Raw genomic sequence first — 15,217 nt, 5'->3', positions numbered from 1 at the left:
ATTTCCCGACCTCCATCCCGGACGGGCTCTATTACAGCACTTACTTAATGTAGCTATTGTTAATTTGTTCTCGTCCTGAATGTGCATGAAATATTTGCCACTGGACGTTTAACAAACATCTATTTATCAATCAATCATTGTTTTCCTATGTAGCATATCATATTTTACTCATTTCATGAGGTGAAGAAAAGGAATTACCAAAAAATATCGGTCAGTACTAAACAGCACACAAACACCGAGTTCACCCGAAAAAAAATTTAGACGTACATATACAAGTAAAAACAAATACGAACAGCTCTTGGTCCAGATATAGACTGATTTGTACAGGAACACAATGTGGCACAAATATCTACCCTTTGCCTACATAGACATTAAGACGTTAAGGTAAAACGCACAATAAAAAAGTTCCCACAATGAAAGTTTCCTTGTACGAAACGAAAAAAAAATATGTAAAATTCGTCATTTAAGGGCAATAACTCCTATAAGAAGTCGTCTGACAGTTTTGATATAAATTGTCAATAGGTAGATCTTAACATTCTGTCCCTGTCAGATGTTCTCTTATATTGATTTTCAAGATAATAGTCAAAACTTGCATTTTACCCCTATGTTCTATTTTAGGCATGTCGGCCATGTTGGTTGGTTAGCGGGGTCTTTAAAAAAACATTGTTTAGCCATTGAATACAGCTGTATGACATTGGACATATTTCGTGTTTAATCTTTGACAACAAATCACACCAACACCGAGTTAATCCGGAAAAAGACGCACAAAGACAAAATAACTACGACAAACGCTTGGTCCAGATATGATTGGTACACAATGTGGTGGGATTAATTAAGTTTTTTATGAACACAAGTATCCACCCTTTGCCTACATAGACTACTAGTATATTTATAAACGTTAAGGTAAAACGCACAATGAAAAAAAACCTGAACAAAAAGTTACCAACATGAGGATTATCATAAATTCAATAAGGAAAAAAAAACAAAAAAACGACGACACGTTAGGAAAACTAATGTCAAATGTGATTGCTAGGCTACTATTGGAGTATAACTAGGATAGTGACAGTTGTTGGTTTAATTCTGTAGCTCAAGAAATAAAAAAATCTGAAACATGAAACAACACTCCTAACGGGTTTCATGAACTCTCTTCACATATTTTTTAATAATATTTAATTTCCGTATAAAATGCAACATATATATAAAACTGAGAATGGAAATGGGGAATTTTTCAAAGAGACAGCAATCCAACCAAAGAGCAGAAAACAGCCGAAGGCCACCAATGGGTCTTCAACATAGCGAGAAAATCCCGCACCCTGAGGCAGGCTTCAGCTGGCCCCTAAACAAAAATATGTACTAGCTCAATGAAAATGGACGTCACACTAAACTCCAAAACATATAAATGAACTAAAATTAAAAAAACATACAAGACAAACAAATCCAGAGGTTCCTGACTTGGGACAGGCGCAAAAATGCGGCGGGGTTAAACATGTTTTGTGAGATCTCAACCCTCCCCCTATACCTCTAGCCAATGTAGAATAAACAAACACACACAAATACGTACAACAAAACTCAGTTTAAAAGAAGTCGGAGTCCGATGTCAGAATAGGTAACAAAAGAAACTAAGCAAAATGACAATGATACATAAATTAACATGAAGGACTACTAGCAGTTACTGACATGCCAGCTCCAGACCTCAATTAAACTGATTGAAAGATTATGTCTTCATCGTATGAAAATCAAGCACAGTCCCTCCCGTTAGGGGTTTAGTATCATACCATCATAAAATATATAAGAAGAACATAACCCGTTTCATGCCAACAACTGGTTTTAGAATAAATATGTTTTTATTTCCGATGCAAAGACCCTATGAGTGAATCAATATTAATACCAAAATATGCCATCTTTAATGACCTGACAACAGTATCGTAACTATATCCCTTCTGAATAAGTCTGTTTAATGGTTTGGTTAGCTTTTGAGGTGAATGTCGACATTGTTGTGCTTTGTATACAATATTACCATAAAAGATTGGATGTGAAATACCTGAACGTATAAGATGTCTGTATGTTGATTTATATTTACGAATGATGTCCTTGTACTGATGATAAAATTTAGTAATGTTTTGACTTGTTTGTGATATCGAAAACCCTGGTGTAATAATTTTTCCGTAATACAGAGGTTTCTTTCGTTAAAATCAAATACGTTGTTACATACACGAGCGAACAAGTTGAGATATATAAACACCATAAGATGGTGACAAGGGAACGACACCATCTAAAAATGGATAATTAACAATAGGAAATGAAAAATCATCTCTTTTATCATAAATTTTGGTATTAAGCTTCCTGTTAAAGATATAGATATCAAGATCCAGAAAAAGGAAGTGTTCATTGTTTGTATTAGCTTTATTTAAAGTCAGTTCAGCAGGATAAATCTCTTCATAGTGTACATACTGAAGTGGTCATTATTGAGAGCCAATATATCATCCAAATATCTAAAAGTGTTATTAAATTTTTGTATCAGATGTTGTTTCGATGGGTCTTTGCTGATTGTAACTCATAACAATACAGAAACAGGTCCGCAATAAGTGGTGCACAGTTAGTCCCCATTGGAATTCCGATAACTTGACGATATACGGAATCTCCATAGCGAACAAAAAAATTATCTAGTAAAAGATAAGGGCAGTTATCGTATCAAATCTCTAGAACCAAAAAGCTTATATCAAGAGCCTTTAATACATAACGGTATGTTTTCAGTTATTTCCCCTTGTACTTTTCTGTACTCAATTCTTTATAAAATGGTATACACAATCCATTCTTATTTTTTTGCGATGAAACTCTTAGATAAAGATTAACATACCCAAATCTTTAATCACCATGCAGTATGAAGTAATTTAGTGTTTCAGTCGTAGCAAATTGTTCCCTGCCTCTGTGTACTGTGGAAAACAGTCACAAGGTGAGAGTATGTTGCAAATTGGACCGATGTTAGTCAAAGTCCAATAACTCCAGCATACAATTTCAAATTTCAAATTAAAATGACAAAACAGAACGGTCAAGTACACTGGATGACAAACAATCTTTTCGAGTATAAAGGCTTTCGGGCAAAACATTTCAGAGGAGTTGCGTTCACATACAAGGTACCATTGTGTTAAATTAATTATTTTAATGGCAAAAGTCCTATAAAAATGAAAACAACACGTTATAAATTCCAAGCGTCCGAAGCGAGCGCTTTTCTGGATTTACCCTACCTTCATCAGGAACGCACAAAGCCTAATATTTGAAAGCCAAAGATGCTTAAGAACCGAAACAGTTGAAGAGCTATGTGACCAAAAAAGACCTAAACAGCCAAATCCATCTAAGGTCAACTTTGCCTGAAGGAGTTGAAACCTTAGTTTCTTCTAATTATATTTACGGACACTTTAACAAAAGTTTATTATAAATCATGTCAGTACCAAATTACTGACTACTAAGCTGATGATACTCTCGGGGACTGATAGTCCACCAGCAGAGGTATCGACCTAGTACTATAAAAAATAAAAACAACAAGGTATAAATTTCATGTGTCCAAAGCGCTTTTCTGGATTTACCTTCATCAGGAACGGTCCAATATTCGAAAGTCCCTTGGGATGTATACTCTCAAAACAATTGTCAATTCAAAATGGCGTTATAGTAAAATCACATGATGATAGTCATTCCACCAAGTATGAACTCTTTCTGGCATACGGTCTCTAGTGAGTTGCTTTCACATAGTACCATTGTGGTACAATAGTTCACATAGTCCCATATATAACTCCCTTCAAAATCGTCAAATGAAAAAGACGGTAAAATATTATGGAACGACATGACTGTCTTATGTTGATGATATAACCATTATATTTCATCTGAGAAAAAAACCCACCCGCTATTGTCTGCAATTTGGATAAAATTAGATGGTAGTTCACTCCGAGGAAATGATAAAACTACGAGTTACATGCATTATATTTATAGTTCTGTTAGTCCTAAATGAAAAAATAAAATTCTTAATTGAACTAAGTTAACTCATTTACCAATAACATGTTTATCTTCCATGAGGCCTTCAAAACTATTAATACAAATAGAAAATAAAATAAAACAAATGAAGAAATGCGCATGATATAATGTAGGTAAAAATAATGAATACTTATAATGAAACATTAAATGGCAGATTAGTATACCATATGCCTCGAGTTCATTTCTTACTGAACAGCCAATAGCTAGGTGCCACTTTAGTCGATATTCAGCGCCGTAATGCATATATACCTTACAAAGGCTTTACAAAAGTCTTTACAAAGGTATACAAATCCGTCATGTCTCGTGAAAAACATCTTAATTAAGTTGTACTTGAGGCACATATATAAAAAAGTGTATATGATAGGGTTTATTTTTTAAATAGCACACACCACATCAACCTTTAACCAATATAATCTCTCGAGCAGAGCTCTTGTAAATTGTTGAATCGGGTTGATGCGGTGCAATATTGAAAAAGCCATATGATATTATATAAGTAACACATAGCTGAGAGGGTGATAGGGCAGATTGTTACTCCGAGAAAACATTGTCAACTGAGGCGAAGCCAAGGTTGACAATGTCTTTTCGAGGGGTAACAATCTGCTCTATCACCCTCTAAGATATGTGTTATTTAATTTATTATACTGAATGCTGTTTCTATTAAATTTCAAATTCAAAGTAATAAACTATGTCGTCTTGTACATAACAATCATCCGTATTTATTAAAGCGCACACTTGAGCAAGCGTCTCCGTGAAGGGTAATAGAGTATTTGCCATGAGATAGAGTAAATTGTCTCCCTCGTATTAACCAATCAAAGTCTGGCATTTTGACATGAAGTATAATAATCTCTATTAATTGCTATCTGTTTGATAACAATAATAAATGTTATCGCTTCAAGAGTTTTAATTATTTTGAAAGGTATCAACTCAAACAAATGGTACATATAAAAGCTGACTGTTTGATGATGCAATTAGAATCCCACCATTCATCTTTTGTGGGGCATGGGTTTTTTTTTAGAATAAATTGTTTAATTCTTAGTTAAAAAATGAAATTCCACTATGAGATTCCTGTATGTTATTGAAAACTAAATTTTTTTCTTTGATTTAACTCGAAACAAAGTGTCCCAAGAAAAGAAAACCATCCCCCCCCCCCCCCCCAAAAAAAAGATGATTGGTCACGTGATCGGTGACTTATAAAACAGATTTGATCAATGACCTTGATCGAACTCATCCAAATTATATGTGTCTAGCAAAAGACCTTTTATTGCTTGAAAGCTCATCTCATGTGTCAACGACTGAACATAATAGGTTGATATATTGTCTTTATATAAAATTACATGTCCATGTTTTGAACCGGTAAGGTGACACCAAATGGATTTTTTGTTGTTTGGATATTTTCCACTGAAATTTCTGATAGAAACAGGATTTTTTTAAAAATTTTTCTTTCAGTATTCTAAATGAAAAACATTACAATGCTGCCTTTTTCAATTTTGAAACACGAAAAAAAAACCAACAAACAACAAACCCCCAAAAGAAACAAAAACAAAGCACAAATCATTAGATAACTATCCACCAGAGACCAAATGACGTCGATGGCCATATATCTATGTCCAAACTTGTACCACAGGCCTCTTAACATACGTACACAAATGGACACTGATTGAGGTCAATTATTTACCTCAGGCAAAATGCTACACTTTGCCAAATTTGTGTTACTTATTTTAAGAAAGAAAAAAAAAATAATTAAAAAAAAAAATAAAAAAACATTAAAGATAAATTAAATAGATTAATAAATAATTATTGCATTATATTTAGGAACGAATCAGACAATCCTTTCATGACTATTCTTAGCTAATTAAAACATTATCTTGTTTATTTCCTTGCAAAAATAATGATAATGTGACGTAAATATCAAGGGAATCCCAACACGCACAAGCATGACATAAACCACAACAGCGCTCTAATTGCTGTTCTTCATCTCAAAATCACAATATGATCTTCAAAACGAAGCAGAAGCTCACACCTCGCTGCAAATTCAAGATGGACCTCAGCACCTGACCAATCGGAGCTCTTTTCTAACTGTTGTTAGCATAATGTACTGGGCAAAGATATTGAAATAAAACTCACAATTTGCCCGATAATATTATTTAAGGTGGTACCTAACACTACAGGGAGAAAACTCTGTAAAAATCAGCTAAACGTTTTAATTACGTTGTATTGTTTAGGAAATATTAAGCTTCTCAATGATCAAAATTAGTGTTTGTCAAACTGTTATATAACCAATGAAATTTTTCTGATAAAGTGGTTGGTTCAAATTTTTTTAAATTTTTATATTTTTGTCAAAGGGTCAAAGTAAACATTTTGTCAAAATTTTATGAAAATTAAACGAGCCAAATTAATATTAGTCATGGTGTTGGGTACCACCTTAAGAATATACATAAACAATACAAACACTTTGACAAACACAGGGCAAATAAAATTATTGTTAAATATATCTTGACAGAACATTAAACACGAATTCATTTATGTTGATCACCCAGTGTACTAGTAATTCTGTTGCACATCTGATGTCCCTCTGATGCACAAACCTTTCAAAAATATTCGGGTGAAATTACAAGATTTTATGGGGAACACATGTTTTCTTAATTAATTGCTTGTACTCAATTTCATGAGAAAAAAGTGTGTTTCAAATTAGGTGGAAAATTAATTTAACATTGAGTTTCAAAGCAATGTCTTGTATCTGTATTTAGTTTGTATTTAGTTTGTTTTCAATTAAAGTCGAAAAAATTGTTTTTCCCAAGAAACACCTGGTCTGTGCCTTACAGTTTTTTCTTCAAAATCTTAGATAGACGAATAATAAAATACAGTAAATCAAATTGATATACTACCCTGGCCTGTGCATAATTATTGTTGACCATCGCCTCGAGATATTGTAAAAGATATTCATTGTATTTACTACTAGTTCACTTAAGGATTCTATACACAGGTTTTATATAAAGAAAAATATTAACATCCATTTTCAGTGTATAGTAAAAACTCCTCCATTACAAAATTCTTCTTAAACGATTAAAAGTTTTGCCAATTGGTCAGTTCCCGAAAGATTCCATCGGCGGAATCATCACTTAACGAAAACCTTTGGGTGCCTCATTTAATAGTTGTTTTGTCTATAAAACAATACGATATTATTCTAGACAAAATTATTATCTTGCGATAGAAATGGCTTTAACGGTGGTGTCTGCAATTCTGATTTTTTTAATTTCCTGCGTATTGGTTACTTGCTTTCGGATACCAGGTTTCGGTGGTTCGTCTGGTTTGAATGGCTCGCCCGGTTTGACGGGTTTTCCCGGTATAGCACCACCAGGTAAGATATATCTTTGGTTATAATCTTTTTAACTATTGAATTTATCAATTTATTCGATTAAATGATGATTGCTTTAATATTTTACTTTAATTTTTTTTTTATAATTATTTCATATTACTTTGAATTTAGATAATTAGTAAAGTTTTCTTAATTGTTTTTCTATCAATTTATCCCTATTTTTATTTTCTTCTATTTACCAAACAATACCTTTGTTACATGTAGTTTTATGTTGTTAATCTATATCATTTCTAAAATTAATTTTCTCAGTTTTATATTATAAATCATTATTGAAAAAAATAATAATACTTGGATTTTTCCGTGACAGAATTTTTGAAAATTCTATACAATTATCATTTTTTTCTATTCTCTCCTCCAAGTATATCACTGTATGTATAATAATTATTTACCATATCTCTCTTCTTGGAAGGATGCTTATTAAGAAAAGGGTTGAGGCATAATGGGTGGATTATTCTTATTAATAACCCATCTTATGCGAAAAAAAATATTTAGCCGCCCTGTACGCTCTCTTCCCCCACCCCCTGCCCATCTTGAATTTGCAGGTGGAAATGGTTCTTCCAACGACCTTTACTAAAGTGCCAGTAAATACCATAAGAGGTTTGACTTCTGGTTGAATCACAACAGGTGTTACAAAACCGACCTACTTAAAAATATTCAACAAAAGAGATACAAGGGTCTAAATATTTTCTAAGTAGATATAGGAAGATGTGGTATGAGTGCCAATGAGACAACTCTCCATCCAAGTTACAATTTATAAAAGTAAACCATTATAGGTCAAGGAATGTTTGTTTTAAGTGTAGAGCTACATAAATCTGTTGGACATTTAATGATAGATGGCGGTACGGAAATTCATGTATCGGGTGTATTCTATATAGCTTACACTACGGATTGTACTGTCAATTTCATTTATATACTTGCTGTGTCATTTTCATAATTATTGCTATATATTTCTTTAAAATACTGTCAACAAAATTCCTGGAGTTGAAAATATAAGTTGGGAGCAGGTGGTCCAATTTACCTATCCAGGAATTCAGAAATTGAGAATCAAATTATATAAGTACAGACACATAAATTCATATGACACTTAACTTTATAAACATGCAAATGTTATATACGACTTCTACTGGAATTGACAAGCGTATAAAATGATAAAGAGAGATTTAGCTGACAAGGCGCTGATTCAGAATTCCCGAGTCAAGTAGGGGTCGTTGGTAAAAAAAAAAACGAATATATTTTCATAGTTTTAAGAAAAAAAATGCCAAATTCAGGAAAGGCGCGCAAACCTCCACCCCTAGTTTAATCCGCCTCTGCAGATCTATTGGGGAAAAATGTATCTGTAAAGTTAAGTAACCTTATTTACGTGAATTTGGGGTTTAATAATTGTCACCACTTTTGTGATATGGAAACTAAGAATAAAAAATATATAAAGCGTGAAAAAAATCTATATCGAGCATAATACATGAGTGTCTGGATGGGGTTTATAGAATAGTGTGTCAATACAGCAGAAAAATGGATTAAGAAATTAAAGAATAGAGAAAAATAGACGCCAAAAAACTAATAAAGAATAGAGAAAAATAGGCCCCCAAAAATTAATAAAGAATATGGCTGAAAAATAGACCCCAAAAAATTAATAAAGAATAGAGAAAAATAGGCCAAAATAATACCGAATGAAGAATAATGGTCAAGAGTAGAGAAAAACGGCAAAAAAAAAAAATAACGCAGAAATGAGGTACCCCCGACCAGACCCTCATACTTTATGTGAGTAAGATAAGAATACTATTTAATTCATATACTTTGTTATATATTACTTGTTTATAATTCATTCATTTATTCATATATTCATTTATATATTTATTTTTGGTTTATTACTTCGAAATAAAAGTACTTAGAATTGGTATTTACGGCTTCTCTGCTAAGCATGCGGCATTTATGACTAAGACTAAACTGTTGTTCGGCTCGGTATCAAATAATGTATGCTTGTTGGATGTAAATCGTCTTGCAAACATTTTCATTGTGTACTAATATATAAGGTTAAGAGTGTCGGTCTAGTACAAAGCAGGGTTCATATTCATAACACATCAACATGTTCTCGTCCTGATAGGCACGTAATATTTGCAACTGGACGTAAATCACTCATCCACCTATCTTATACATTTAGTATTACTACACGCTGAATATAATCATGATTGAGTACATTTCTACACGCTGAATATAATCATGATTGAGTACATTTCTACACGCTGAATATAATCATGATTGAGTACATTTCTACACACTGAATATAATCATGATTGAGTACATTACTACATGCTGAATATAATTATGATTGAGTACATTACTACACGCTGAATATAATCATGATTGAGTACATTACTACACGCTGAATATAATCATGATTGAGTACATTTTATTGATATTTTTGCCATTCCTTTTTATATCATATTCAAATAATTACAATTCATGTGATCCTGGTATTTTGTTAAGTCAATATTTTAAAAAAGTGCTGACCAATAAGATTTTCTAATTAATGGACAGGCCCAGATTTTTCATATTTACCTGGACAACTTTTGCGTGTGCAATTCATCAATCTATTCATCCTCCCATCTATAGAATGCGTTAGTAAGATGTTTTGTCGTAAGTTAAAAAGGGTTAACTTCAATATTGAGACAGCAAGCTTACGACTTTAAAAACGAAGAAATATATACATGACCTGTAAAGTTGTATTCAACATATCAGGAGCACAAATTGAGCCAAAGAAATTTGGGATATACTTCAATGAGACAGCAACCCACCGATATAAAAAAAAATATCAAGAAGTTATCATACGGTCTTCTATGGATGTCTATATATATATAATATGACTAAGTCTACGTGAATACGATGCGATATGAATATGAATCCTGCTTCTTACTAGACAGACACTCTGAGCCAGATTTTAAACGTGCTAGTTCACAAGATAACAGTCTTTGCTTTAAATACATAATGTCGCGTGCTTAGCGGAGAAGCAGCAAATATCAATTTGAAAGTCTTTGGATGACCCGGCAGTGGATCGAAATCACACACTCCCGCACTGGAGGCAGGCTCGATACCACTAGACCAACTACTTTAAAATAAATGTATACTGCTTCATCACAATCTGTATTTTAATCAGATTGGCTACATTACTTACTATTCTAACATTCTACTCTTCCACAGCTTGCCAGACGATTCAAAGCAAACATTGTGCTAAATATGGATTCAATGTGACGAGCTTTCCGAACTATCTTGGACATACTTCGGTGGATATTGCAGATATCAATTTGGGCACTATACTCGAACAGATTAAATTCTGTACCATAGAAAGGACAAGATCTCAGTTGATAGCATGTGCAATACACGTTCCGATTTGCATTGAGGGCAAAAAAATACCACCCTGCATGGAAGATTGCAAAGGTAGGTGCAGTTATTTTAAATACACTTTTGAGATTTCATCATTACTTTTGTTTAAACAATTGCATTAAATGTAAGACTGGTGAGTCCGCTACTTACACATAAGTCGCTTCTCCGGACTTTTCTATTTTGTGAACGGATTAAGAATATGTTTTGTCTGTGAACTTCAATATAATACACAATTTGGTAATGTTGTTGTGCTGCCTCTAAGGTGAAATTAAAACGCACTACTGATCGAAATAAAAAGAGGATAGCTGAGTACTCACAAAACTAGTTTTATCTCCACCACTGTACATGTGACCTAGGGGGTGGTATATGGTATTGACACTTGATCTTTTGGGTTTTGTGGTATATAGTTGTGCTCATTGGCGTATACCTTAAAACCACTTTGGAAAATACCTTTACCAAGTTAGGTATATGACAATTGTTTTCAATTATTTTCAAATCGTTCCGTTGGTTAATATAATCGAGCGTTTGGTTTTGTCTGTTTTTATGGACTTTCCCATTTTAAATTACCTTTGAGTTCGATTACATTTTTTAATTAATATATGAGACAGAATAAAAAATCCCCTGCTTTTTTGAGGGAATAGGGCTACGATGGTTCAGCGCCATTGGGCCAGTTTCTTTAATTTTTTTTATAGAAAGCTCATATGCAACCAAATAAAAGTACAAAATCAAGCTGAAAAGCTGTCTTTCGGAAACAAACTGTATATATGCAACGTCCGGTCTGTGTTTGTGTTAGATGTTTTTCTGCTTTTAATCGATCTGATGAGTTATGCCCTTTTCAACTGATTTTTAAAGTTTGTTCTTATGCTGTACTGTTACACCACTGTTCTAGATTAGGGGAGGGTTGGCGCCCTCAAGCGTGTTTAACACCGCCACATTCTTTATGTGCCTATCCCAATTCAGGAGTCTGTAGTTCAGTGGATGTCGTTAGTTCATGTCTGTCAAATATTTGTTTTTCGTAAATTATTTTGTTATAAATTAGGCCGTTAGTTTTCTCAATTGAATTGTTTCATATTTTTCATGCTGTAGCCTTTCATCGCCGACTATACGGTATGGGTTTTTCTCATTTTTGAAAGGTACTGTTTTCTATAATTGCTTATATCCACTTCATTTAAACTTTGGTGGATAGTTGTATCATTGGCAAGCATACCACATCTCTTTAATTTTATATAGTGTGTACTAAATTCTTGTTCAAATCATTATAGAATCAATAAGGTTAGCTATATTCTAATTTCTCCAGAACTTCCATTGATTATACTGTAATCCATTGCATATATGCCGTTTTGGTATTGCTCGGTTTGCATTTAATGCAGACCCGATTAATGTTTGGTGAATGTCGGGAATACAAAACAGGTTTAACACCTATTTTAGACAAAGAGCCCTCAAACTTTAAAAATAGGGTTGTACATTTAAATTTAAAATGTGTATACCGTACTGCTGATACATATTGAACATTTTGGGTTGTGAAGCGTTGTCAATTTTCTACAACATTAAATAATGACGGTTTCCTATCTATAATTATGCAATCAACCCTTTCCAATCGGCAGAATATTTGTATATTATATGATATGTGCACCTCGTATAATTTGTCATTTCAGAAGTGATCACTACTTGTAAGGTAAACCAACTGCCAGGATTGCACATGGCTGAAACCCTATGTGGAATTTTCCCCTCCAAAGTAACTGCAGGAAACGGTGGTTGTATTAGTATGCCGTAGAGTGCAAGGTATGATGTTTTTATGGTACAGAAAACTATTCTATTCTAACAGCTTTTGAATAATATCAGCTGGAGAAATATATCCAGTTTTTAATCAATTCAATTAAAAAATTTCTTCAGAATCTGAATTTTACGAGTAAGTTCGTGTACTGGTTTTATAGGAAAAAAAAGGCGAAATATACCAAATGTAAGGCCAACAACGCTCACAAGTCGCAGAGAAACCATTTAAAACATGACAAAAAATGGAAAACGGCGAAAAAACAAACAACAGTTTACAACACAACACCTGAAAACCAAGGCTTAGCAACACAAACCCTACCAATATAATTTTAAAAAGGGAAACTGTTTACAATTTAAGTTTTATATGCAGACCAACGAGCTATCAACCTTATACAATGTATAAAACACAACATTTTACAAGAATCGGTTGTGCATACTACAAGAAGAAGTTTTCAAATATACCATTAGAAAAACTCAAACTTGAATTTGACTCAAAACAATAGATAATCGTATTAAATTACAGATCCCGTGTGCACGCGTTCCACTTTCTGTTCTGATAATGATTATAAATGAACCAATTAAATTAGTTCTCCAAATTTTTTAAGGTGAGTATCAGTAGTAAAACACATTGTTTTGGTGCGTAAACACTCAAACCCTTTTAAAACATTACATTTTTAAAACACATAAATCTTTTTGTTCGTTTTTTACCGACTTTGATTCCAACTTAATTTTGTTGAAATGACAAACCGTGGCTGTTTTCTCTTCATAGTAAGGGGCACATGCATCATGTATTGTAAATAATTCTTAGAGTTCGTAAATGCATCGAACATTTATGATAAAATACTTGGTTACGAAATAAAAGTTGACAGCTTTAAAAATACTCCTTTCATTAAGGTTTGTATTGACAGGGAACACAGTCACTCTGTCCTATAACGTAGTTAAAAGCAATCGTAAATAATCGGCAATTCTCGATCGGCGTAGCGAGAATGACCGAGTAGTAACGATTGACTTGACAGTTGTCACATTTTACCAAGCATTATAAAATTGGAAACATAGTCGACAATTTAAAATTGACGACACCATACATCAGCTACACGATGATTTATTTCTTATTGTAGGTCCATATACGGTTTGGGATATTTGCAGCGTTATAGTTGTATATTTAATAAATGCATCAAGACAATATCTTCTTATATCAATATACATATGCCGTATGTGGTTGATAAATAAACAAAGAAGTTGTATTGTTGATAATATTTGTTTTTAAATCACGGATATAAATATCTACAGAAATTTTGGATAATCATTGAAGACCAATCTGTTTATGAAATAATGTCTACGATTTTGAATTATAGACGATTTTGATTAAACTTTTGTTTCTTGTTTTTATTGTATTTAGATGATGATGAATGTGTCTGATGAAATGTACATCACTTAGTTTTATAGTCTGTTGAGCAGTTTTATAATGATACAACTGTTACAGATTTTGGCAGAACGAAGCGCTCGCAAAAATGTTTAGTTATGATGGTAATTGCACTGAAAAAAATCCATCTATACCTTATTATAACACTTTTACAGAGTAATAGACTGCGAGGTAATATGTTTACAGAGACAGACAAGTGCCTGTGAGTACAGCAAACTGCAGTACACAGGTCTAGTGTTATCCTCATTTAGCAAAAAATTCCGCTCAAACCGGTGTTGAGGGAACTTTTCATCCGTGTTTAAGGCCTCACTGTGACTTAAAGATGAAGAACAGATACGGATACAAAAACATCAAATATCATCTTTTCCATCTTGTCCGTCTATTTCGTGACGAGTCCAGTCAAGTATTGGTCGTTGTTTTCCTTTGATATATGTATAATTGTTTAATTTAAATGTTTTTGACTCAATTATGTTGTCAATTGTTTCTTTTGAATTTTCACTTTCTGTTTATCGTAGGCCTGTTTAGACTCTTAGAGTAGTTCACCCTTTTTTTGTGTTTGGTCATGTTGAAGACCCACAGTGACTAGACTAAGTTGATACTACTTCTTGGCGTCTTTTTTTTTGGTCTTTGGTGGATATATTAACTGTCTCACTTACAAACATACAGAAATCTCCTTTATGTATGAATAAAATCTGTGCCGAACTTTTAAGTCTTCATTTTAACACATGAACACTGGTGGAAAGCCGATGAAAAACACCGCTTGCAACACATCTCCTTACGGGCAGATACGACCTTTCGTATGTTCAAATCTTATACTGAAATGAAAATTGCAAGCATTCTTTAGATTTTTATAATTCAGATTAACTTTTCGCATGTATGAACAAGCAATTCAACAACATAGCCTTGAAAGGTTTGTACCTTGAGAGAATGCTGACATAAAATAACCTGATTGGTTTAGTTCAAGAGGGCGGATTAACGATCCAAGCTCAACTATTTTTCATATGAACAAAGTAAACTTATACGATGAATTGGAGCATAATAGACATTTGCGGAAACTAGGTCTATACCTAGGATTACACTTAGACTTACGATTACAGTTGACGAAAAACAAGGGGTCGTCTCAAAATTAAAAAACAACAACAATAGAGATACATAGTAAAACCAAATGATTTTTTGTTGTTATGTTAATAAGTCTTTACGACGATACACGAATGCAGCGCAAATGATAACAACAGATTCGA

At 33.1% G+C, this 15,217-nt stretch overlaps 1 long non-coding RNA gene across 1 annotated transcript; it reads left to right on the top strand.

Moving 5' to 3' along the window:
- Positions 1–7,239: 7,239 nt before the first annotated feature.
- On the top strand, positions 7,240–13,923 carry LOC127720234 (uncharacterized). Its single transcript, XR_007990673.1, has 4 exons — positions 7,240–7,384; positions 10,598–10,834; positions 12,436–12,562; positions 13,672–13,923. It is a non-coding gene; the product is annotated as an uncharacterized LOC127720234 (long non-coding RNA).
- Positions 13,924–15,217: the final 1,294 nt, after the last annotated feature.

Source organism: Mytilus californianus, unplaced genomic scaffold (genome assembly GCF_021869535.1).
Source record: "Mytilus californianus isolate M0D057914Y unplaced genomic scaffold, xbMytCali1.0.p SCAF_11, whole genome shotgun sequence".
Lineage (NCBI taxonomy): Eukaryota > Metazoa > Mollusca > Bivalvia > Mytilida > Mytilidae > Mytilus > Mytilus californianus.
The sequence above is the reverse complement of the archived record's forward strand: the minus strand, read 5'-3'. Positions and strand labels throughout refer to the sequence as shown.